The 25,636-nt window shown below is 34.4% G+C and overlaps 1 protein-coding gene and 1 pseudogene across 2 annotated transcripts in view; one reads left to right on the top strand and one right to left on the bottom strand.

Moving 5' to 3' along the window:
- Positions 1-25,636, top strand: part of CCSER1 (coiled-coil serine rich protein 1) — a 733,960-nt gene that overhangs the window by 92,299 nt on the left and 616,025 nt on the right. The window lies entirely within an intron of this gene.
- LOC121101588 lies at positions 22-212 on the bottom strand (annotated as a pseudogene).

Here is a 25,636-nt window from a genome sequence, read left to right as displayed (position 1 = left end):
TTTTTTTAAATTATTAGAGAAACCACTCAGATGCTATCCCTTCCCTCTAACTCCCCCTGAGGAGGAGAAGAACGATCATCAAGGACAAAGGGCAGCCGCAAAACCAACACCCAGAGTCAGCTTCACACTCAGGAAGGGATACTGCGTCTCCTCCTTGTGGACGGACTTCTTAGTTTTAAATGGAAGTTCAGACACAACAGGGACTTGGACATTGTCACACAGCCGAAAGTCATGAACAGAAATACAAATGCCAGATTGTACATCCCCAAAACCTAGGTTCTTTCCACTATACAGTGTGACTTCTAAAAGTTAAAAAATAATTAAAGCATTGGTTCTTTAGATGTTAAGAACATAATAATTTTACTAACTTCTGTGTTAAATTTAAAGACTGAAGACCCAGGGCATCTGGGTGGGTCAGCCAGTTAAGGGTCCAGCTCTTGATTTCAGCTCAGGTCATGATCCTGAGACTGAGTTCTGCGTGGAGCCCTGTGTTGAGCCTCATGTCGAGCTCCATACTCAGGAATCTGCTTCTCTTCCTCTCCCTCTGCTCCTCCCCTGCTCGTGGTCTCTTTCTCTCTCTCTCAAATAAACAAACAAACAAACAAACAAATAAATAAATCTTTTTAAAAAAATTAATACTCAGTTGGTAATTCCTATTAGATCTGTAATCTCTCAATTTATACTTCTCTTAAAGTATAAATATAGATGAAATATGAGTCAGAAAGGCAAATATGTCATAATTTTAAAAAATAATTTATTTCCTACAGTGGAGAATTTTCTTTTTGCTATTAAGGCTTTTACTGGTATTTTCATGTTTCCCTCTTGGCTCACATAACAAAAATTAACTGTGCCTTTCATCTTTGTGGCTTATTTATAGATTCTTATTTCTCCAGCATTACTTCTTAAATAGTACAGTAATGAAAATAATTATCACAGTAGTGAATTATTAGATGTCCCTTTTGTTTTCTATAATCTCATTATACCAACAAATATATTAAATATTTTCAGGTCTATCTCTTACCTTTCCTATTAGAAAGTAAGCTTCTTAAATGTTTTGTCACCATTTTCTCTTAATGAGTATATTGTGACAATATACGTATTTTACAGATTTAGAATACGCCATATTACATTTTGATTAGTAAAAGCCTTCATAAATGGTTCAGCATTAGAAAAATTCATCAAATTTTTTGCAGTGAGGTAGTGTGATACCCTTGGGCAGAGGTCAAATGCTTTGTCAGAAAGATCCAGAAACAAGTTTAAGTTCTAAAAATTGCCTAGAAATGTGAGTAGAGGTATCATGACCAAGTGAATAGAGAATGAGCTTTTGAGTCATCCAACCTGGTTTGAATTCCAGCTCTATCATTAGCTCTATGAATGTAGCCAAGTTGAGTAATCTCACTAAGCCATGTGTCTTCAGCTACAAAATAAAAGCAATAGCATCTCTCATGTAAGATTTTTGTGACGATTAACTAGAATAATAAATGAAAAAGTATCTGTCACAAAGAAGATGCTCAACAAATGTTCCTACTTTTATTTTTAAATACCAAAGTCTATTTGATGCAGATTATTTGATGTAAGTGAAAATTATTAATATTCTGATTCTTGTGGGGAGAATATCAAGGGGATTTTAAATATTACAAAAGGACTACTGATTCCCTTGTTTGACTCTTTAAAACTCTGGATAGCATTGTTAAGACATTTTAAATTTTGCCTTTAGGGTCAATATGTATGCAATGACTTCATTCTTGAGTAAATTTAGACTGATATTGCTCTTGGCTCTTCCATGATGTAGTTAATCTGCTCATCTGGAAGAGTTAAGCTGGTGGCTGACCCTTTCTCTAAACTAAAGAGTGTGTTGGAATCTTTAATCTTTTCTTTTTAACTTCCTCCTCAGAAGTCAGAGTTCAAGAAAAAGACATTCTTGGTGGTTGTGTTTATTACATGCTCTTGTAACAGCCCACTGTTGGTTGAGAATTAACCATAGCATTTTATCTGTATGTATTGTAAAAATCAGAGCAATTGTGCAAAAAATGAGCATTGTACATTAAGGTAACATTTGTGTTACGTTTCCAAGTGATTAGATCCATCCATATGTGAAGAATTTTTAGTTGAAATAGTTGTTTAGGGATACTGATTTTGACCCTATTGCTGAATTCCTTCGGGCCAGTTTCATAATACACTCTCCTTCTGGTATTTGTAAAATGGTATTTGTAAAACGGTCCATGGCAATGATGATGTTCAGCTTTGAAATGCTGGGCTTATCTATCTAATTAAGATATCCTAGAACACATAAAATATTGTAACCACGAGGACTCTAGTAGCCTAGGAAAATTGGACAGAATAAGCAGCTTTCCTTTTTTCTCCTTAGGGAATAAATATAAGTAGAAATGATAGAGAAGATAATTAATACTGTTTTCTAAATATTTAGTTATCTTGAAATAGTTACCCTTCTCACATGAGCTGGCATTACAGTTCACTAGGATTACAAACCAGTTGATCAGCTGACATCCTGTGGCTGATTGTGGATTGGTAGGGGAATGAAAAAAAAAAAAACACCTTTATTAAGCATTGGCAATTTTACAGTTGCATTTCATACATAACCATTTTGATTTTCAACACTTTTGTGCTTAAAAATCGTGTATGTTTATGTATCTTCATTTTGCACATGAGGAAATTAAGGCTCACACAAGTCAAACTTGTTTTTCTAGATTACACAGTTTAAAATTGGCAAATGGAATTTCAACCCAGTTTAGTCTGATTCCAAGTCCTAATCTTCATTGCCATGTGCTTTTGTTTCTGTACTTCATTCTAATTTTAAGTGCCTTGCTGACTGATATACAAATGAATATGTTTGCCTCTTATTTTCAGTAAAAATTCATTAATTCCGGGAATATTTATTGAGTTTCTGCTGATGCTTAGTATTCTAGTCTCAGGGGTACATCAGTGAACAAGATGGACACAATCCCTGCTTTCATGAAGCTTATTTTCAGTTTGGAAAGACATGAATAATCAATTGGGAAAATGGGATAAAAATAGCAGGTAGTGATAAGGATTATGCAGAAAGTTAAAATGAGGTAATGTGATTGAGAGAGACAAAGCAGCCTCTTTGGTTTGGACCGTTAGGCAAGGTTTCCCTATGGAGGTTAGATTTTAAACTGCAGTTTTATTGGCCAAAAGAGTCAGTCACATTACAACTTCAAGTTGGGGAGGAGATTGCTAACCTAGGCAAAGGATGTTAGTGTTCCTAACAGTAGTAGCAGAGTGGTAGGTAATGAGGTTAGAAGTCGAGCCTGGGTCAGATTATGTAAGAGGGATAAAATTATGTGCAGCTAGAAGCCATTATATGGAATCAGTCAGAAGGTGGATATGAAGGTAACTCTTGTAGCTCTGTGGAGTACATATTGTGGAGGTAAGAATGGAAGCAGCAGTCCCAGAGAGGAGAGGTGTGCTATTGCCAAGTCAGAGGTGAAACCATGTAGCTTTCTCTGCAATGGGTAAGATGTGGATGGTGAATGAAAACAGGAATCCTGGATTGCTCCTTGACTTTTGTTGAGTATGCTGGTGGATGATGATGCAATTTATTGAGAAGGAGGAACAGGAGGTAGAACAGATTTGATGGTGGGAGTGAGAAATTCAGGGTCTTGTTAGAGCCAAGTTAAGTTTAAATATTAGTTTGAACTATGTGAAATTGCTTGTATTCAATTTTTGACCATTAAAAATGGTAATTTCATATACAGTGTAATACAATGTACAATGTAGTACAATGTAATACCTATTAGACATCCTTATGGAGATAAAAAATAAGCCATTGGCACGAGTAAGTCTGAAGTACTGGAAGCATTCTGGGATGAATACATAGATTTGAGTGTTATCACCATGGGCCCTGATGAGATTAACAAAAGGAGTGCATAGATAAGCAAAGAACAGAATTCAGAGTGATCCAAAGTGGAGCCGAGATGAATTGTATGGGTTGGCAAGATGAGGAAAATTACTAATGAGCTCATTTTCTTTGTCTCTTTGCTGTTATCTGACCCTTGCTACTTGTGAGTATTTCTATTGGAATTTGAATGTGAGACCTAACATTTTATCTGCTTGCATAGTTTGCATTCTATAGGTTAAGTGAGCTTTGGGCTAGTCTGAAGGGTTTTTTGTTTTGTTTTGTTTTGTTTTAATTTTAAAATAAGACCCATATGTGGTAGAATAGAGTCTGAGGGATAGACAGATGGCGGAGCTGATAAATAGAACTTTCATAGCCAACATGGCTCTCTGTTGCTCTTTTATTTTTTTTTTTGCCAAGAGTATAGCTTTCCAACTTGTTCACAACATGCATGTATATACACACACATGCACAATCACCAAAAACTTGGATTTAGGATTCAATAAAACTTTTGATTTTTCCCTACCAAACAAATAGTGTATTTTGGGGAATTTTAAAAAAGTTTCTATGTATTAATCAGGATTAGAAACTAAAAGAACATACTGGATATGTATAAAATGGGAAACATTTTTATGAGCTGATAGGTTGGATTTCCATATAAATGTTTGAACTGTGTAATACCAGATTTAGTTATCAAAATTAGTATGTACCTTAAACATTGGGCAAGAAAGTGCTATCAAATCCTGAAGTAGTAGAGTTGAGGACACGTAAAGGGGAATTTGTAGTTGTGGATATGTACTGGTTACTATCTGAATAATAATTCACAATAATCTTAGGAAAAGTATGGATGGAAAATGTAACTTTGGAAAAGTATTGAAGAAAACCTTGCAGTGAGAATTGGAGTGCTCTGAGTACTGAAGTGACCAATACTTTTCACACCATCAGATTTTATTTTAAAGAATTTATTTTTAAGTAATCGCTACTCCCAACGTGGGGCTCGAACTTACAAGCTTGAGATCAAGAGTCACATGCTCTACCAACTGAGCCCCCAGGTGCCCCATCAGATTTTATCTTAAAGTGTGATTTAAAAACTAACATATAAACTAACTCTGTTGTAAAAATGGGATTTTAGTCTGAAAAGTAACTGAAAAAATATATAGTGAATTTAAAATTGGCATTACTACTACTTAGATTTGTGGTGGATTTTGAAAACATCTATTTTTATACCAAGAAGAGAATAAAAGTGACCTTAGCATAGTATAAATCTAGACTAGATAAACATGTATAAATAGGAATATATAATAAGTATATTACATATTTATAGGGAGATATCTGGGATACTAAATTGATCGTACAGTTATTTTCATATATATTTTTTATTTTCATATGTATTTCGTATCTATATGAAATGTTTGCTCCTTCTTTCATTTTGAAGCCATCTGGTTTTTATTTATGTTTTACTTACTTTAAAGGAAAGCGTACTTGATCTGATTTTTAGAATAAAGCAGTTTCTTATCATGTATTGGAGGCTATCGTTTACTATAAAATTTCTAATATTGTCAACATATCTTTGCAGGCAAAAAAACCACATATATAATACAGAAACAAACTTAAGATTATTTTGGTTGTCTACATTTGCCGAATAAAATACTGACAGGAGTTATATATTATAACTTAGTTTGAAAAATTTGGACAAATATATTTAGTTGTTTCATGATGATTTGATGTATAGGTTTCAGAGTTCTTCCATCCGTAGGTTTTGAACGTGAAAAATATGGTAAGTTGGGGATTGGACTTTAGAAACAGGCATGTATAATAACACTGGCAGAAAGACCTTATCTCTTGTATACCTTCATGTTCTTAGGGTCTGACACATAATAGACCAGTAAATGTGTATCAAATGAATGTATTAAATTACAAGGGTTAAATATGAAAATCTGGACTTTAATAAACAATTATTGTGGTAGCTTTATATGTGGATTTTCATCTCACTTGCCTAATCCTTGCTTCCTGCTTCCTCACTGCGTTTTGCTTTGCTGTTCTGCACTCCAGATTGTACTTCAGAATCATGACACAATTGATAATTTACTGATCAGTAAGCAGAGAGCCTGAAAACCTTAGGCTCTTATATACTTAGTATATAAGTATATATACTTATATAATGGAATATTGCACACCCATAAAAAGGATGAGATTGTGCCATTTGCAACAACATGGATAGACCTAGAGGGTGTTACGCTCAATAAAATAAGTCAAACTGAGAAAGGCAAAAGCCATATAATTTCACTTATGTGGAATCTAAAAAAAGAAATGAATAAACAGAAGGCAGAATCAGACCTATAAATATGGAGAACAAAATGATGGTTGCCAAGGGGGGAGGAGTGGGGGATGGGCAAAATGGGTGAAAGGGAGTGAGAAATACAGTCTTCCAATTATGGAATAAATAAGACACCAGAATAAAAATACTGCATAAAGAATATAGTCAATGACACTGTAATAGTCTTCTATGGTGACAGATGCTGTGAGCATGGCATAATGTATAAACTTGTTGAATCTCTATGTTCTGAAACTAATATAACATTGTGTATCAACTATGCTCAAATAAAAAAAATTAAAAAAACTTAGGCACTGAACACTAATCTTCTGCTGAGGTCCTTACTTACTCTTGGGTGTGTGTTGCTGTTAAATACGCAGTGACTCTCAAGTCCCACTCTTCTCCTGCATCTTATATTCTACCTGAATCTGGCTGAGAGTAGATTCATATTAACTCTTTCTTTACCATTGTCTGACTTGTGGAATTTTAAATCCCTCGTTTCTTTTATCCTGAACTTCTGACTGTGGTGGCAAGTGTCTATAACTATAGAAAAATAAAAGCATTATTCTATAGCAAAGATACAGTGTACTTTTAAAAATTCCTCATAATAATATAGTCTGTATTCCATAGCTAGTCACATAACCTATCGGGAATTTGAGAGACAGAGGAAAGCATAGTGTAACAATTTACCCTTCTTACTTGTCATGCTCAATAAGGAAAACACACCACGAATAGATGTGTGTGTGTGTGTGTGTGTGTGTGTGTGTGTGTGTGTATTCCTAGACTTTTCTAGGTGCAAGATCATGTCATCTGCAAATAGAGGTAAATTTACTTCTTTTACAATCTGGATGCTTCTTGTTGTTTTTGTTGTTTAGTTTTTTTATTTTTATTTTTGCCTCCTTGTTCTAGCTAGAATCTCCAGTATAATGTTGAATAAATATGGTGAGAGTGGACATCCCTATTTGTTCCTAATTTAGAGGGAAAGCATTGAGGCTTTCACCACTAAGTACAATGATAACAATGGTTTTTTTTTTTTTTTTTTGAACATGTCATTTATCAGATTGAGGAAGTTTCCTTCTATTTTTGGTTTATTGAGAGTTTTTATCATGAAAGTTTTTGGGATTTGTCACATGTTTTTGGGCATCTCTAAGATAATTGTGTAATTTTGTTCTAAATTCTATTGATAAGGTGTATTACGTTGGTTTTTGAATGTTAAATGTGCCTTGCGTTCATGGAAAAAATTTCATTTTATTATGGATTTTTTTCTTGTGACCTATTTTTTGACAGGATTTTGTTGAGGATTTTGCATATAAATTTACAAGAGTTATTTGTCTTTAGTTTTCTTTTCCATCCCATTATCTAGTTTTGGTATCAGGTATACTGTTTTGGTGTTGGTGTTCTATTTATCTGGAATAGGACATACTATGGGAATATATGCAGGCCTTAGGAATTGACCTTACAGAATGAATTGAGAAGCATTACTCCTAATTTTTGGAACTTTATGAAGAATTAATACCTTTTATAAATATTTGGTAGAATTCAGCAGTGGAACCATCTGGCAATAGTGTTTTATTTGTTGGAAGTTTTAAAATTGCTAGGTAATTATCTGTATTTATTGTAGGTCTATTCAGAGTGTCTGTTTATTCTTGAGTCGATTTTGGTAGTTTGCATCTTTTAGAATCTGTCCATTTCATATGAATTTTCCAGTTTGTTGGCATACAGTTCATAGTATTCCTTACGATTCTTTTCATTTCTGTAAGGTTGGTTGGATGGTCTCTCATTTTTTATTTTAATAATTTTAGTCTTTCTTCTTTTTTCTGGGTTAGCCTTGCTGAGGGTTTATCATTGTCTATTTTGTTGATTTTCTGCACTGTTTTCCTGTTCTTTATTTCAGTAATCTGTATACTGATCTTTATTATTTCCTTCATTCTGCTTGCTTTAGATTTCATTTGTCTTTCCTTTGCCACTGTCTTCAGGTGAAAGATGATGCTATTGATTTGATTATTTCTTCTTTTTTAATGTAAGTGTTTACAGATATAATCATCTCTTAATTAGTTGCTTACACTCTATCTTAATAAGTTTTGTTTTCTCTTCATCTCAAAGCATTTTCTAACCTTCCTTCCTTCCTCCCTCCCTCCCTCCCTCCCTCCCCCCCTCCCTCCCTCCCTCCCTTCCTGCAGCCATAAGTTATTTAGGAATGTTACTTACATTCTATCTATTTGTGAATTTTCCAAATTTCCTTTTGTTATTAATTCCTAAATTCATTTCTTTGTGGTTGGAGAACCTACTTCGTATGATTTAAGTTGGTCAATTGTTCAATGACACTCTTTACTTCTAGTAACATGATTTTTTTTACATTTCAGCAGTATATTTTCTCTGATATTAATGTAACTATTTTTCCTTTCCTGCATTGCTGTTTGTATGGCATATTTTTACTTCCATTCTGTTTGTATCTTTGAATCTAAAGTGTGTCTCCCATTGATAGCATATTTTTGATATTATTGCTGTTTTTATCCAGTCTAACAATCTTTTTGATTGAATTGTTTAATACATTAATATCTAATTTTATTGTTGATATGGTTGGATTTGTGGCTGCCACTTAACTTTTTGTTTTATAGGCACACAAACTAATATATATTAGTTATTTTCTTAGTGGTTGTTCTTGGATTTACAGTATACATAATTTATTAGAATCGACCTCAGATTTACTCTAACTTAATTCCAGTGAGTTATAGAAATGTTACTCCTATGTAGCTCCACTTTTGATACATTATTGTTTGTGTATGAGAGAGGGAGAGAGAGACAGGGACGGGGCGAGACAGAGAAACAGTCTCTGTTACAAACCAGACAAGACATTATTGTAATTATTAATTTAGATAATTTATGTCTTTAAGGAAGCTATAAGAATAAAGGACAGCAAGTATATGTTTATAGAGTTTTGTTATGCTAATAACCTTTTTCATTATGGTTATACTTCTCTTCATTTCTTCCTGTGGATTCACTTTACCATCTGGTGTCGTTTTCTCCCGCTTTCTTGTGCTCTTATAAATATATTACATTTCTGCATGTTACAGGCCCAACAATATAATTATACATACTATTTTACATAATTACTTTAAAATCAGTTAAGAGAAGAAAAGAGAAGATGTAATTATATTGTCTTTTATAATTTAATGATGATTACCATTACTAACACATTTTGTTTTTTGGTGTGGGTTCAAATTACTGTTGGGTGTCACTCGCTTTCAGTCTTAAGAACTTGCTTTAGTATTTCTTGGAAGGCAGGTATGTTTGCAATAAATTCAGTTTTTATTGATCTGGAAATATCTTTATTTGTCTTTATTTTTTAAAGATTATTTTGCTGAATATGATTCTTGACTGGCATTTTTTCCTTTCAACTCTTTGAATATATCATCACACTGCCTTGTATTTTCCATTGTTTTTGATGAAAAATGTACCATAACAGGTGTTACTCTTATTGGGGTTCCCTTGTATTGACAAATTGTTTTCCTCTTGCTGCTTTCAAGTTATTCTTGTGCTGATTGTGGTTGTTTGCTTGTTTGCTTAGGGATTTTGGTTGACTATCTTAATAAATTCCGTTTCCTCCCCAGTGCGCAACCTCTGGTGTTGTTCTTCAGGGACACAGCCTTGGACACGTGCGCCGTCACTCTGATCTCATTTTTCCCTCAACCACTCAAGAGGTAACAGTGGCTTTAGTCAGTCTCGTTTTCACTGTCTCTTATTCTGATTTTTCTGCTAAATTTGTAGCTGTTCCGTCTGCTATCATCCCCAGCCATTGGCCTATATTAATTACCAGCTGATTGTCTCTTGTTTTCAACAACACTTGGGGACATAGATTGCTGTATAGTTGGATCCAATTAAATTTGGGCCCTTTTGCAAAAGCATTCTTTGACATCAGGCTTTAAGACTTATTACTACCCTAGGAATACTCTGATCCTTCTTGCTTTCATGGAGCTACCAGTCTGCTTTTAATTTCTTACCATAAAATCTTTATTCTTTTCAACATTGTTCTTAGACTTGTAATACCCATGTTCTGTCCCAAATAAAGTCAGTCCCCTTAAGGAGACTTCTGGAGTCTTCTGTTCTTAGGGCTTGCCTATCTCCTCTGGGAAGAACCCCTTGAACAAGTGTTCCGGAATTGGGGATGGAGATGGTGGCTTACTTCTCTAGGAGGGACACCCTTGCTCTAATAAGTAGGGAACTTGGCAGGGATGGTAGCCTTAGTTCTTATCTTGATTCTTGATCTTGAACCTGTACCCTAGGGGCTTGATTATGCAGGAGTGCTCAGGGCCCAGTATCACCATCCAACCATGCGTAGGGTAGTCTTCTACCCTATGTTCTTGCTTGTAATAGAGCTTTTGCAACATAGAGTCGGGCAAGGTGAGCAATGCTAGTGAGCTTCTTCTCCTAGGGAGAAATGATAGTTCTAGACTAGGATCTGGGGGAGAAAGAGTCCTGTGTTCTTGACCACATGTGCCTGTAATAGAGCTTCCACCGGCGGTCAGTAAGTGGGTGGCTCAATGCCATAGACTCTCACTGTTTTTATTGAGATTTATTAGGTTTAGTTGAATAAGTGTTTCTCATGTTGCATGTCCTTAGAACAATTTCCTGATATTTTAAGTGGGCGCTTTAGGTAATTTTTACCTGTTATGATTGTTTCACTGAGAGAGGGTCCATAGAGTTCTTTATACCCCCATTTCAGAGGTACTCTCTTATTTTAGAAATAAGGAATCCCAAAATAGTTATTTTAAGTGGATTCTCTCTGTATTGTTCTTAACATTTACTTTCATTTGCAAAAATTTGTATATGTTTATAAAAAGATATATATATATATATATATATATCCCTTTACATGAACATATTTTTTCTACCTGTATTTATTCTGTGTCTACCAGTAAATGCCCTCTTTTTCAGTGAAACGGTAGATTTTTTTCGAAGCATACATCCAGGAAAATTTATTCCAGTGCTTTTCATTAGCAGATAACAATAGTTTAATAAACACTATCTTCCAGTCCTTTTGGAATTACCACCAGAATTCCAGTTTATTAATTTACAAAGAAATTTGTAACGATTACATGGAACTATTTGAATCAGGATGATCATTATATATTTTTCTTGTTAGAGAGATCTACATAGGAAGCAACATCACAATTAGAAGGTTACTTGGTAACCATGAAATCTGAACAATAGTTCATCTTTCATAATTGGAAAGATTCATAGTATCAGTCTGTATCGTCATGCCTATCTTTTAAAATCTTTACCCTCTCTTCTCTATAGTCAATAAATATGAATCAGTTTATAGGAATATAAACTATAAAAATTAGGGCATCTCAAACAAACATAAGGACAGTAATTTTAAAAATTTAGTGTACAAATCAACAATGGTGAATACAAAATTTTGACATTTATGGACATATTTTGCAACCTCAGCATTTGGACTTTCTAACAATTTCTGACCTCTATTTCTAGAATAAGCTTTATAGAATCTACTGATTACAGACTTTATGCCCAGACTTTAAATGCAATATATTGTACTGAAATTATAACTACTGGCAATCATGTAAGGAAAAGTAAAAGAGCACAATTTAAGCAAGAGAAATTTTTAGAAAATAGATCACCAATAGCAAGGGTACAAGTATGATAATATCTAACATTTGTTTTCTGTGTTTCAGATAGTGTTCATTTTACTTGTGTGATGTCATCCAGTTGTGACAATAGCTAGGAATTTGTTGTTTATTTTTTGTTTATAGAAAAGGAGCCTGAAACTCTGGATATGTATGTAACTTATCTAAGTTTGTACAGTTAAATGATGATGAAAATGTGGCATTCACCCTGACAGACTAACTCCAGAGTTCTTATTCTTTACTCTGCCACGTTGCATCCAAGAGTTTGTAAAGATTTTTTCTTCATCTTTGGTAGTTTATTTCCTTGGGTTTCACAGATTTGAAAAGCATGTTTATTGATCCACCTGGAGTTCCCCTGTTCTTTTAACTTAGTGTCTACTTAGAATTCTGGAGGAACCATTCTTGTAGTCATAGAAATTTCAGCCATATTTTGTGACCTGGCCCATTCTGTCTATTGCAAAAATACATAATGTACAAGATAGTTAAGGTGAAGAAGGATATATATGTCAGAGCCAAAGCATAGTGTGAGAGGCATTATTCTAATGCCTTATGCATGTTATCTCATTTAATCCACGGTAAAAATCTGTAGGGTGTGCATTGTTGTCTCCAGCTTTACAGATAAACATTAGAGTCAGAGAGGCTAACCAATGTGCTTTTTGTTGCACAGGATATAAGTATTAGATATGAATTGTGCCCATTTGTTCTGAAGACATTGCTCTTTTCAGTAGTCCCTGTCATATCCTAAAATGTTCACTGACTACTTGGCATTGTAGACTCTTTGAGTAAGCTGTCATCAGAGTGCTTCTCTGGAGGTAGTTACTATTAGCCATTTTACAGATGAGAAATCAAGAATCAAAAAAAAGTAGTCATAAGAAATAAGTTTACATGGGTCACCTTGAGATTGGCTATTATGGATTAATAAATGGTATAATCAGCCAAAATGTAGATCAGTAATAGTTTTACTTTATTGTTATAGAAAATGTGGTGGTTTTAATAGTAGATACAAAACTCACCTGAAAACTAATGATTTTTGCAAAGAAGAAAAATATAGCATAAAATATCAGTGTTCTGTGTCATAAAATGTAAGTTATCAATAATAGAGCATTGCTATTCATTATTAAATATTAGTTACCAAAATGAGTACTTAAAATTCTAAGAGAAAGACCCTGTACATTTTTTTTAAATTTGAAAACATTACACATAATGGGCATTCAATAAATGTTTATTAAGGAAGCAAACAAAATGTATTTTGGTATATTTAAAACTCAAATGAACAAAGCAGGAATTTGCATTGGTTATGGTGGTGGAAAAGAGATTCAAGCTGGACTAGGTAAACTATAGCTTCTATTAGTATGGCTTCTCCAGAGGAGCAGAACCAATGGGATAGATAGATAGATTGATAGATAGATCTAAAGAGATTATAGTTAAAACTGGAGGCCCACACCCATAGTATACTTTAAGTAAATTAAATATATAAAAATTTAGGGTAGATACATTTATGAAAATTTCATTAATTTTAAAATAAGAAATCCCAACAGAATTCCCTCAAGTAGATTATACATTACTGTATGGAATTGGGTCATGTCATTGTGGAGGCTGCAAAATTCCAAGATCTGCAGTTGGCAAGCTGAAGACACAGGAGAGTTAAGTGGCATAAGTTCAGTCTGAGTCCGTGTCCGAAGGCAGGAGAAGATCGATGTTCAAGCTGAAAGACAGTTAGACAGAGAGAAAATTCTCCCTTATACAGCCTTTTATTCTCTTCAGGTCATTAATGGATTTGTTGAAGCCCACCAGATATCTGGGCAGCCTGTGGTTCAGTCAGGCTGACATATAATATTAACCATCACATTGATCAATTTTCCGTTAACTCCAATCATTTCCAAAAGGTGATCTTTAAGTTAAGGTTCTAGGTTAATGGTAAGATGATAAAGAGTTTGTAGCCAGCGAATATATTTTGGTGTTTATAAGATAATGATTCCAACACTTCAGTCTGTATTTGACAGCTGCTGATACAAGATCAGAGAAAAATAATTACTAATAAATGATTTATTCATTTAAAAATTTTATCAAAGTGAATACTTATGAAGGATTCAGAGAATTTTTGAGAAGTTTATGATTTCAAAAAATACAAAGTTTCTTATAGTTACATTCCTCAAAGGAAAACAGTCATAATGGTTTGATCCATTTCCTTCTAGTCTTTTTTCTGTATGAATAAAATTAATTACATGTACTGTGTTTGCTTGGGTCCCACAAGAAGCAGACAGCAAAATGGGACTAGATGTGCAAGATATTTGATGGAGGATAAAGCAGAGAGAGAGAGCAAGAATAGTCTTGGAGTCTTCAGACTACAGTGAAGATCTGATATCTGTGGGAGAAAGAGGGGAGGGAGAATTGGGTAGGAAGAACTTCAGACAGCAGAACTGTTGAGTCAGTCTCAGCCAGTCCTCGAGTGAAAGTTGTCCATATCAGGAATCCCATGTCTGGTAAAGAATGGTCTGATTCTAGGAGCTCCCTGGTGCTTAGTCATTGGCTGGGAACAGACTACGGGAAGTGTAGCTTCAAGATGGACACTGTGATGGATCCCAAGGTGAGGCAGCTGAAGGCTATTAATCAATCATGTTTGTTACAGCTGGTTCTCTTGAAGGAAAGATTTGAATGGAGCACTTATATGGCTGCCCCATATAGGCATACTCTGTTTTACTCAATATAGTGTATATTTATATAATGTATTTCTGGCATTAGAAAATTTATTACGAAATACTTCCATAATCTTTCTAGATGCTAAATAGTATTCAGTTGTGTGTTTCCAGTGAGATTTATTCAGCCAGTCCAATATCTGAATTACTTGAGAAATATTTTATATCCACTATGTAAACTGATAGGGTATTATAATATTTTGTACTTGATTCACCAGATGCTTCTTAAATCATAGTAGAGTAGTCATATATTTTGTCATTAAACATTCTCAGACATACACATCCAGTGCATCTCTCCAATTTACAAGATACAGTGAAATCCTGACATGCCCAGATTAGTCTGTAATGCTTTAACAGAATCTTATTCCCTGAAATAGTTGTTAGTAGTTGTTTAAAGAAGAATCTGTTGTCATATTCTTACTATGTGATTTATATATAGGTTTAATTTAATAGGCTAGAAATTATTGGAGGTGGTAACTTTTTTAGCTAGATGGAAATTTTCATTTTATTCTTTATATACATTTAACATACTAAAGATGTCTTAATACTTCTCTGTTGATACACTTATATAAAAGAATAGAATTATACTTGAATATTTTTGAAGCAATAGGAAATTTCTGGTAATTACCAAGAACTCTTGAACAGATTTGCATGTAAGAAGCCTTTGCTTGGGGCCCTGTGTGGCTCAGTCCTATTAAGCATCTGTCTTTGGCTCAGGCTGATCTCAGGGTCCTGGGTTGAAGCCCCACATCGGGCTCTCCCTCTGCCTCCCTCACTGCTTACTTGTGCTCTCTCTCTCTCTCTGTGTCAAATAAATAAATACATTTTCTTTTAAAGAAGCCTTTGTTGGGTCACCTGGGTGGCTCAGTTGGTTAAGTGACTGCCTTTGGCTTGGGTCATGATGCTGGAGTCGCATGATCCAGTCCTGTATTGGGCTTCCTGCTCAGTGAGGAGTCTGCTTCTCCCTCTGACTCTCTCCCCTCTAATGCTCTCTCTCACTCTCTCTCTCTCTCTCAAATAAATAATTCTTCTTAAAGAAGCCTTTGTTTAAAGAAATTTTTGTAATTTTAGTGTGATTTGTGTCCCTGGGTCTTTAATTACATGGATGGGATAAGACAAACTCTTAGGAATTTCCAAACTATAGATTCATGATTTCTTTGTTTTTGTATGAATTTCTTGCCTTGGAATAAGCAAGAGTAAATAAAAAGGCCTTCAGGTGCTAATATCTTGGTATGCCAACAAAAGGAAAAGGGGACTAAGGTAGTTGAAACAGAGCAATCAAGGGGAGGGGGGTAACCCGCTATAAGAACAAAGAGGTAGGACTTTGTTGAATGTATATAACTTACTTGGGTTTAAATCTATAATGGTAAGTCTTTCCAAGACTTTAAGTGAAGGGATGATAAAAATAATTAAAAGCAACCAACAACAAAAAACCCAGTCCTAAATATTCAGAAGAGATTGTGGAGGGATGAAAGCAGAGTCCAGTTGTAGACTTGAGTGGCTTGGCAAGAGATGATAGTTAGAAAGGGTTTGGCCATAAGCTGCAAGATTGTTTCATAGGAAAATGAGGTATTCTAATGCTATTAGAATAGCATTCTTCTTGTAAATTCTTCTTGTAAATTCACTAGAATGTATCACTTTAAGGAAACATTTAATGTTATAACTGGTTCTAGTATTGGTGGTTGATTCAGAAAACAAAACAAAACAAATGAAACCCCAAGGGAAAAAAAAAATCCAAAATGGAGACCCAGTAATTCATAGTAAATACTTTGGGGGGAAAAAGTTTACAAATTTGTTTGAAAAAAAGTAAAATAAAATAAAAAGTTATTTTAGGTGATAATTGCAATGATGGCTTCAGTATTAGGAATGAGTAAAGAATGATCCATTGTTGATTTGGGGAAGAAATTTTGCAGACATAAAGATATAATAGAATTATCTTGATGAAGTCCCAAAAGTTCATTTTTGCTTTTGTTTCCCTTGCCTTTGAAGATGTGTCATGAAAGAAGTTGCTGTGGCCAATGATGAAGAGGTTACTGCCTATGTTCTCCTGTAGGATTTTGATGGATTTCTGTTTCATATTGAGGTCTTTCATTCATTTAGAGTTTATCTTTGTGTGTGGTATAATAGAATGGCCGAGTTTCATTCTTCTGTATATAGCTGTCCAATTTTCCCAGCGCCATTTATTGAAGAGACTGTCTTTTTTCCATTGAGTATTTTTTTCCTGATTTGTCAAAGATTAGTTGACCATAGAGTTGAGGGTCCATATCTGGGCTCTCTATTCTATTCATAGATCTATTCCATTGATCTATGTGTCTGTTTTTGTGCCTACCATGCTGTCTTGGTGATCACAGCTTTATAATATAGCTTGAAATCAGGCAACGTGATTACCCCAGCTTTAGTTTTCTTTTTCAACATTCCCTTGGCAATTCAGGGTCTTTTTCTGGTTCCATACAAATTTTAGGATTGTTTGTTCCAGTACTTTGAAAAATGGCATTGATATTTTGATTGGGGTAGCATTGAAAGTATAGATTGCTCTGGGGAGCATAGACATTTTAACAATGTTTATTCTTCCAATCCATGAGCATGGAATGTTTTTCCATCTTTCTGTGTCTTCTTCAATGTCTTTCATAAGTGTTCTGTACTTTCTGGAGTATAAATCCTTTACCTCTTTGGTTAGATTTATTCCTATGTATCTTATGGTTTTTGGTGCTATTGTAAATGGAATCGATTCTCTAATTTCTCTTTCTACAGTTACATTGTTAGGGTATAGAAAAACCACTGATTTCTGTGCATTGATTTTGTATTCTGCCACTTTGCTGAATTGCTGTATGACTTCTAGTAATTTGGGGATGGAGTTTTTTAAGCTTCTGCACAGCAAAGGAAACAGTCAACAAAACTAAGAGGCAACCCACGGAATGGGAGAAGATATTTGCAAATGACATTACAGATAAAGGGCTGGTATCCAAGATCTATAAAGAACTTCTCAAACTCAACACCGAAAAAACAAATAATCAAGTCAAAAAATGGGCAGAAGACATGAACAGACACTTCTCCAAAGAAGACATACAAATGGCTAACAGACACATGAAAAAATGTTCAACATCATTAACCATCAGGGAAGTTCAAATCAAAACCACATTAAGATACCAACTTACACCAGTTAAAATGGCAAAAATTAACAAGGCAGGAAACAACAAGTGTTGGTGAGGATGTGGAGAAAGGGGAACCCTCTTACATTGTTGGTGGGAATGCAAGTTGGTACAGCCACTTTGGAAAACAATATGGAGGTTCCTCAAGATGTTAAAAATAGAGCTACCCTATGACCCAGCCATTGCACTACTGGGTATTTACCCCAAAGATACCAATGCAGTGAAAAGAAGGGTCACATGCACCCAATGTTCATAGCAGCAATGTCCACAATAGCCAAACTGTAGAAGAAGCTGAGATGCCCTTCAACAGACGAATAGATAAAGGTGTGGTTCATATATACATGGAATATTACTTGGCCTTCAGAAAGGATGAATACCCACCATTTGCATCGACATGGATGGAACTTAGTGAAATAAGTCAAGCAGAGAAAGACAATTATCAGTATGGTTTCAACTCATATGTGGACCATAAGGAATAGCATAGAGACTTTAGGAGAAGGAAAGGAAAAATGAAGGGGGGAAAATCAGAGGGAGAGACGAACCATCAGAGACTATGGACTCTGGGAAACAAACCAAAGGTTTCAGAGGAGAGGGAGGTAGGGGAATGGGTTAGCCCCGTGATGGGTATTAAGGAGGGCATGTATTGCAATGAGCACTGGGTGTTACATGCAAATAATGAATCATGGAACACTACATCAAAAAGTAATGAAGTACTGTATGGTGACTAAGGTAACGTAATAAAAAAAGAGATAGAATTATGCAGCAGCTTTCACTTCATGCGTGACTTTTAGGGCACCATCATAAAGAGGATTTCTTGTAAAAATAAAATATTTGAGGGCTTCATCAGTTTTTTCAAGGGCATAATCTGTGCTACTCAAAAATGCTTTTCTGTTGCACAAAGTCTGTAACTATTCTTTTCAATTTGCTCTTCTTCTATAAGTTCTGATTTGTCAGTATCTGTGTGTGTGTGTGTGTGTGTGTGTGTGTGTGTGTTGAGCAGTTTTCTATCTCACCTTCATCACTTTAGTGAAATTTTGCTGTTTTTGCACACTCTGCAATCTCATTGTGGAATTTATTGCATTTTTTTGGGCATTGTTTTTTTGTTTATTTACAATAAAAGTCTAACTCCTGGAAATGTTGACATGATTTCTGGGAAGTCACTAGTATTAACTGGGATGAGAAATTTTATTGACTATTGACTATTGATATTAGAAAAAATTAGTTTATCACATGGTGGGATCATTTTCATCATGTTGTATACCCCATACAAGGTCAACTAAAAAAATTAGAACAGGAATATCCTTAATATTCTAATACTTTCCTATTTACTGTAATACTTTCTGATTTACTATAATGCATTTTGTAATGTACATATATATGTATATACACACACACACACGTTTATAAACTTTCCTTTTCTCTATCTGGTGTTAGTTAACAAATCTACTGCTCTATTAAATGTATATATAGCTGTCTAGCACTATTTATTATTACTTTTTCTTTGCTTCAGAGTTCTGGTGGTGTTCTGGATGATTGGGTATGCTGGAATATTTTGAAGTAATTGAACATTTCTACTTGTCTATCTAAGCATTTAATATTCCTCTGTGGAATATTAAGGTTATCTTGACCATTATTAATTGAAGGTTTTTCATTTTTTATCATCTTAGTTGGTATATTAATTTTGAATTTATTCCTTCACAAAAAGTCCTCCTAACAAATTCCGAATTACATTTTCCCACTAAACGTAACCCATTTTCTTTTTCTTTTTTTAAGATTTTATTTATTTATTTGACAGAGAGAGAGCACAAGCAGGGGAACAGTAAAGGGAGAGGGAGAAGCAGGTTCCCAGCTGAGCAGGGAGCCCGATGCGGGGCTCAATCCCAGGACCCTGGGATCATGACCTGAGGCAAAGGCAGATGCTTAACTATCTGAGCCACCCAGGTGCCCCAAATTTTCTTTTTCTGATATCTATTGATTATTCACCTTATTTTAAAGAAAGGATATAATTTTTCTTTCATCTCCATAAACTATAAGAATACCTTAAAAATAATGTCTAATAAAGAATATTCTGTATTTCAGATAGCTTGTGTATTATAATCTTCATGTGAACAAATATACTTTTATAGGGTTTCTGTTGAGGAGGAAAGGACATGAACTACTTGTAATCTCTTACTTGACCATTTTTAAGTTCTTAAAATAATTATGCCCAAAATTGGTATAATTGATATATAGTAATTATACCAAAATAATTATACCTTCTTATATTGCCAGGGCAATATAATTAGTTTTATCTTTCAAACTTTATCCTGTTGAATGGATTTCAAGGTGGATATTGGCATAAAAATACATTGAGGAAAGGTTATTTTAACATTTAAATAATACATGTTTTATATATACATATATATATGCATATCAAAGTTAGATGATAATCATAAGTAATCAGGTATTAAAAAAACTAATGTGGTGGGTTTGTGGTAAATGTTTAAATTTCACCTGTATAAAATTAGGGTTGGTTAATAATTTTTTTTAATATAATGATACAGAAATTGAATTGTGTTATTATTAGGTGGTTACATCAAATGATTTTAAAGACATTTTTGTTCATATTGCTGTATTTTAAAGAATGCTAGTGAGGTTATGTCTAGGGTTAGTTCCAAATCAAATGTATCTTTCTGAGTGTAGTGGGGAGAGGATATTTCATACTTAGTGCTGAGTCCAGCTATTTTACTCTATGAAATATTAATTACATGATTTTAAGGATAAGAATCTCTTTTATAGCTCTTCTGTGGGAGAAATAATTTGGTCATCATTGTATTTCATTTTCTTGATTGAATAGATACATAGAACAAAATGCACTGCCATCTTCTGACAATCACATTCTGAGGCTCTGATTAAATACTTGTATTGTAATCTTACAGTATTTTTAGCCTTTCAAATACAGATCTAGTTCTGCTGTAACCTTTAGATACTTTTCAGCAGTGTACTTAACTTCATTGGCTGTTTAGCAGCCCTAGAAATGAGAATCCTGAGATTTTAACATTTAGCTTTACAATATTTCACTTCAGACCCTAGTTATAAATATTTAAAACTGTAATCACCTGATAGAATGCAACTCTAATAAATGTAGTAATTATCATCATCATGGAACTGACAAAGACCACAATCATTCATTTTAAATCTCCAATATTTCAGGTTATGTGTTTCAGTATAAAAGTTTATTAAAAGAGCATTAACAATCAGTTCTTCCTCCCTCCTTCCCTTCATAATTGTTGTTAGAGAACTTAATGTTAATAATTGTCATTATAGAACTGAAATTGACTGTCATGACTTAGAGAATTCAGGAAATTATTTTCTCTACATTGTTTGTACATCATTGTTGATTTTAAGTATGTATAATATTTTCATCTGTATATTCCCAAAACAGATTTTTTAATTGGGGTTCTTAATCTGATCAGACATTTTCCTCAAGATATTTTATTTTGAATTTTTTTTTCTTTTTTTTTTTTGAGAGAGAGAACATGAGTTGGGGGGAGGAGAAGGGGTAGAGGGAGAGGGGGAGAGAGAATCTTAAGCAGGCTTCATGCTGGGCATAGGGCTCCATCTCACGACCCTGAGATCATGACTTGAGCCGAAAAGAGTCAGACGGTTAACCAACTGAGTCACCCAGGTGCCCCTAGAAATTTTATTTAGTAGTAATGAATTTTATGCTAACTCACAAAACAAATTTATGTGGTTAATATCACATAGCAACATCATTTATCAAATTGCATTATCTCCCAAACATATATATCTTTGCCTCTATTGAAAAACACAGTCTGAATTCAAGCTCAAAACATGAAGGAAATTCTCCCTATTCCACAGTTCAACTTAATAGGAATAGTGATTTCCTCTTATGCAATAAGTTAGAGCAGCAAAACTTCTAGGGACAAGAAATAGAGGGGAAGAAGGGAAGTAGGCATCTGTGCATCCTGACATTCTTTCAAGTTGTTGGGTCTTTTTTTTTTTTTAAGATTTTATTTATTTATTTGACAGAAAGAGAGGGAACACAAGCAGGGGGAGTGGGAGAGAGAGAAGCAGGCTTCCCGCTGAGCAGGGAGCCCGACTCGGCTTGATGCCCGCCTTCTGGGAATATGACCTGAGCCAAAGGCAGACGCTTAATGACTGAGCCTCCCAGGTGCCCCAGGTTGTTGGGTCTTATCAACTGTGTTCTGATGGGAGCAGATAAAACAGCCCAGGGGTAAGAAAGCCCTCTCTTCATTTTTAAGTATGCAGATTAAAAACAGTTGTAGGGGGTTACTATTCATACATCTTTTTAAGACATTGAATCCAGTGAATCCAAGTCTTCAACATCATTTTGTATCCCAACTTCCTGCTATCCCTAGTTCTCACCCCATTTGACATTGAATGAGAATGTTTGTCTTGAAGTAGAGCTTTTTCAGAACTTCAGGGAATCATATTGAGGGAGACGCATGAAACTTCTGTTTAGTTTCGTAGGTTCATGTCATCAGATATGGAAGTCATGGTGGAAAAAAAGAGAGAGAAAGAGAGAGAGAGAGAGAGAGAGAAACCACTAAGGATTTGTAGGGTACTGAACTTAAAAAAAAATAGTTCATTAAAGACATATTGAAAAATCATTTACATTCTGTGTATATGTTTTTGTATTACTTTATCATCGTCTTTGCTTGAACACATGCTATCACATCTCTTTTTGCTATTGAGGAAACTGACTTGACAAGGTAAAGTAGTGGAGGAAGGGAGGGGTTAATAAGCAAAGCACAGAGGATTTTTAAGAGAGTTAAAAAAATTGTGTGACACCATAATGATGGGTATGTGTCATTATGCATTTATCTAACCTCATAGAATTATAGACAACATTAAGAGTTTAGGACAAAAATGTGATTTGAACATCTTAAACCTAAGACCATATCTTTAGTAATTCAATAACATCCTAGCCCACAATTTACAATAATCTGACATTTTTTATTGATTATTATTGATTTTTTCTGTGTCTCTTCCATATTTGATGCTTTAGCAGAAAATATCTTAGAAATGTTTCTAATTCAAATTACACTGAGGAATTCTCTTTCACAGACAGAACTAAGAAAAAGGAGAAAGAGGAAAGAGTAAAAGCTGTTACTGAGAAAGAGAAGCGATAGGATATAAGTCAAGGAAGTGAAAATTTGATGTCTTTGGTGATTGGCAAATCATGTATTTAATCTCTTTAATGACCTTAGGGTTTTTTCATGAGAGAAAGTTTATACCCAGAAGAGTGCAGGTTAAGGTGGAACATAGCACACAGGCTGCCAATTTTTCCACCTTTGCCCACGTCACACATCATATTCTATTAGGGCACGTTTTCCTGTTGAGCATGGATAGACAACTATTCTCAGTACTTCACTCCAGTTCCCACTAAGTTGGGCTTGAAATGAAACCTGTTTCCTACTTTGAGTGTAGTGTAATCTAGTCATTACTGGAATGTGTAAAATTTAGGTGAATATAAAAATTTAAAGATATTTATATTTTGTTGGATGCCAGAATTCTGAAATTTTCTGAAATAAAAAAATAGGTGGACTATATGCAATTAGTTTTATCAGCACAGTGTTAGAATTGGAGAAGAATATAATGAAAAGAGTAGGGATCATATACCAATCCACTGTGGAAGCTAAAGTGTGGGAACTAAAGCTAAGGGTTTATAATATTCATCATATACAGAAAGAATTAGCCACATAGCGATAATGCAGAGTGAAGAACAGAATATTTCCTATGAATATAATGGAGTCTCCAAGGTGAGGTAAAGCAATGGAATAGAAATTGAATCAAAGAGCTAGCAAACCACCATGGCATTTCCATGATGAAGACAAATCTTGTGTTGGACTATTTTTCTGCTTCTTGCTGTATTGTTTTTCAATTATTTTTTTTTTTCCTTCATTATGTAGAAGTAGCTGGAACATATCAGGACAAACCAGCTAGGGGAAATAGTTCCTTATTGAACCATCTTACACAGACAGCCATACCTATCTATCTACTGCTTCTAATGATAGTGTAATCCACAGGCTGTAATAGGATAAAATGTTTTAGGAATCCACGCTTTAGATGTGACTTGCTCTTTTGAAGTAGCTGTGGATTGTATTAATGTGAGCTGTGAATGAGAATAGATGACGTTTTAAAATTTGGGTATGTGGCCTGTGAATGCTAATTAAATATTAAGCAAGAGCTTATTGTGAAATTAGTGGTTGACTTTTTTCCTGCCAAGACAGTGTAAGTTAAAGAGTCTAAAAATTTCATGCTATAAAAAATGAGATTTGTTCTGGAGAGGGGGACAAATACTTTTTAAAAGCCCATGTTAATAAAATATGAAATAAAAAAGGATTTGCTAAACAATGCGAAGAAAAAAGCAAATTCCAAACAGTTGCTAAGAGGAGGATTACGAACATCAATTTTATTAAAGTATTTTCCCTGTTTGATTTCAGGAATCTGAGGACTGAGGGAGTAAAGCCACCATACCAAATATGGTAGACAAATTGTGATGATAAATCTTTTGCCCTGCAAAAATATTTCTCTGGACAAATAATGAGGTCATATCACACTCTATCTTTCCTCCTTTCTTTCCTTCCTCTCTCCCTCCCCAACCTTTTTTTTTTTTTAGATCATAGGGACTGATTGAACTCTTATGTAACTGCTGGAAACCCCCCCCCCCCAACCAAATAAATGGGCCTCTGTTTTAGGGGTTGAGGTCTATGGACTCATGCAACATAACCAAAAAAAATAGAAATCTTGAGTCTATAAATCAGACCTAACCTAGGCCCTCATTTACATGTGCATATAAATTACCCAGCTATCCTCTTCTTTCCTTCAGTGAGTTACCAGAGTGTCTCCTTGCCAAGTTAGAAAATAAGAAAGCCAGACTCTCCTGACATTTGAGAATGTCTTTAACCCATTAATCTAAATATTTTATCACATTGGTTGAAGAACCATTGGAACCCTTCCAGTAAAGTAGAGATAAAGCTCTAGAATCATGTTTCAGCATTGATCATTATCTTAGCAGTTCCATTGCTGGTGCTGTGCAAATCACACGGTCACATTACACTGCCCAGTGTTTGGTCATATATAAAGTTATTTGAAATTAAATAGGCTCAAAACTTTTGAAATCATACTGATATTTACATATATCTGCACTATTTTCCAACTTGGAAATCATTTTAAACACAATGGTCTCATTTTGTTTACCAAACCATTACAGCTATGTGGTAGTATAGATGCTGATTTGGATTACATAGCTTCCCTGCCCCCAATCCCTGCCCAGGTAATTTTTTTTTTTTTTTTAACTCACCTCTTAAAGAGAAAGTAGAGGGAAAAAAAAAACCAAACAGAATTATGCCTAGTAAAGCAATTCATAGGAATGAACAACTGACATTCCCAAGTCTATTTTTATCTGTTAGCTTTTTTCTTTACAGTGTTGTAAAGTCTGAAAACTATGAATAGTAACCAACCCATTCAAAATACATGTATAGATAGATAAATGCACACCATTTATAATTACTTCATAATTCTGAAGTTTGTTTAAACTTGAACATAAGCAGAATTGTGTAACTGAGACAGCATTAGTTTATTCACTGAAAAAAATCCAACTTGAGTCACTACAGGGATACCCATGATTGACATGCCTGTTTGGCTGCATTTCACTCTCACATATTTTGATGGAATAAAAACACTCTATTTTCTAAAATGAATTTTCAAAAGGCACTAAAGATGACTGAGCAAAGCATTCTGTTATCAGTAGTACTGTGCTCAGAAACCAGTGCATGAAATCCACATTTACGTCTGCAGTTTTGGAGAACTGAGAACCATATGGTATCTTGGTTTTATACTTCTTGGATCAGCTTAATTGCATATGCATGCTAATTAGACTTGAATAAATATGTTTGAATGCTTTTTAGTTGTTGATGTTTTCTAAA

Source organism: Ursus maritimus, unplaced genomic scaffold (genome assembly GCF_017311325.1).
Source record: "Ursus maritimus isolate PB19 unplaced genomic scaffold, ASM1731132v1 scaffold_8, whole genome shotgun sequence".
NCBI classification, from domain to species: Eukaryota; Metazoa; Chordata; class Mammalia; order Carnivora; family Ursidae; genus Ursus; species Ursus maritimus.
Note: the sequence above shows the minus strand (reverse complement) of the source record. Positions and strands in the feature narration are given on the sequence as shown.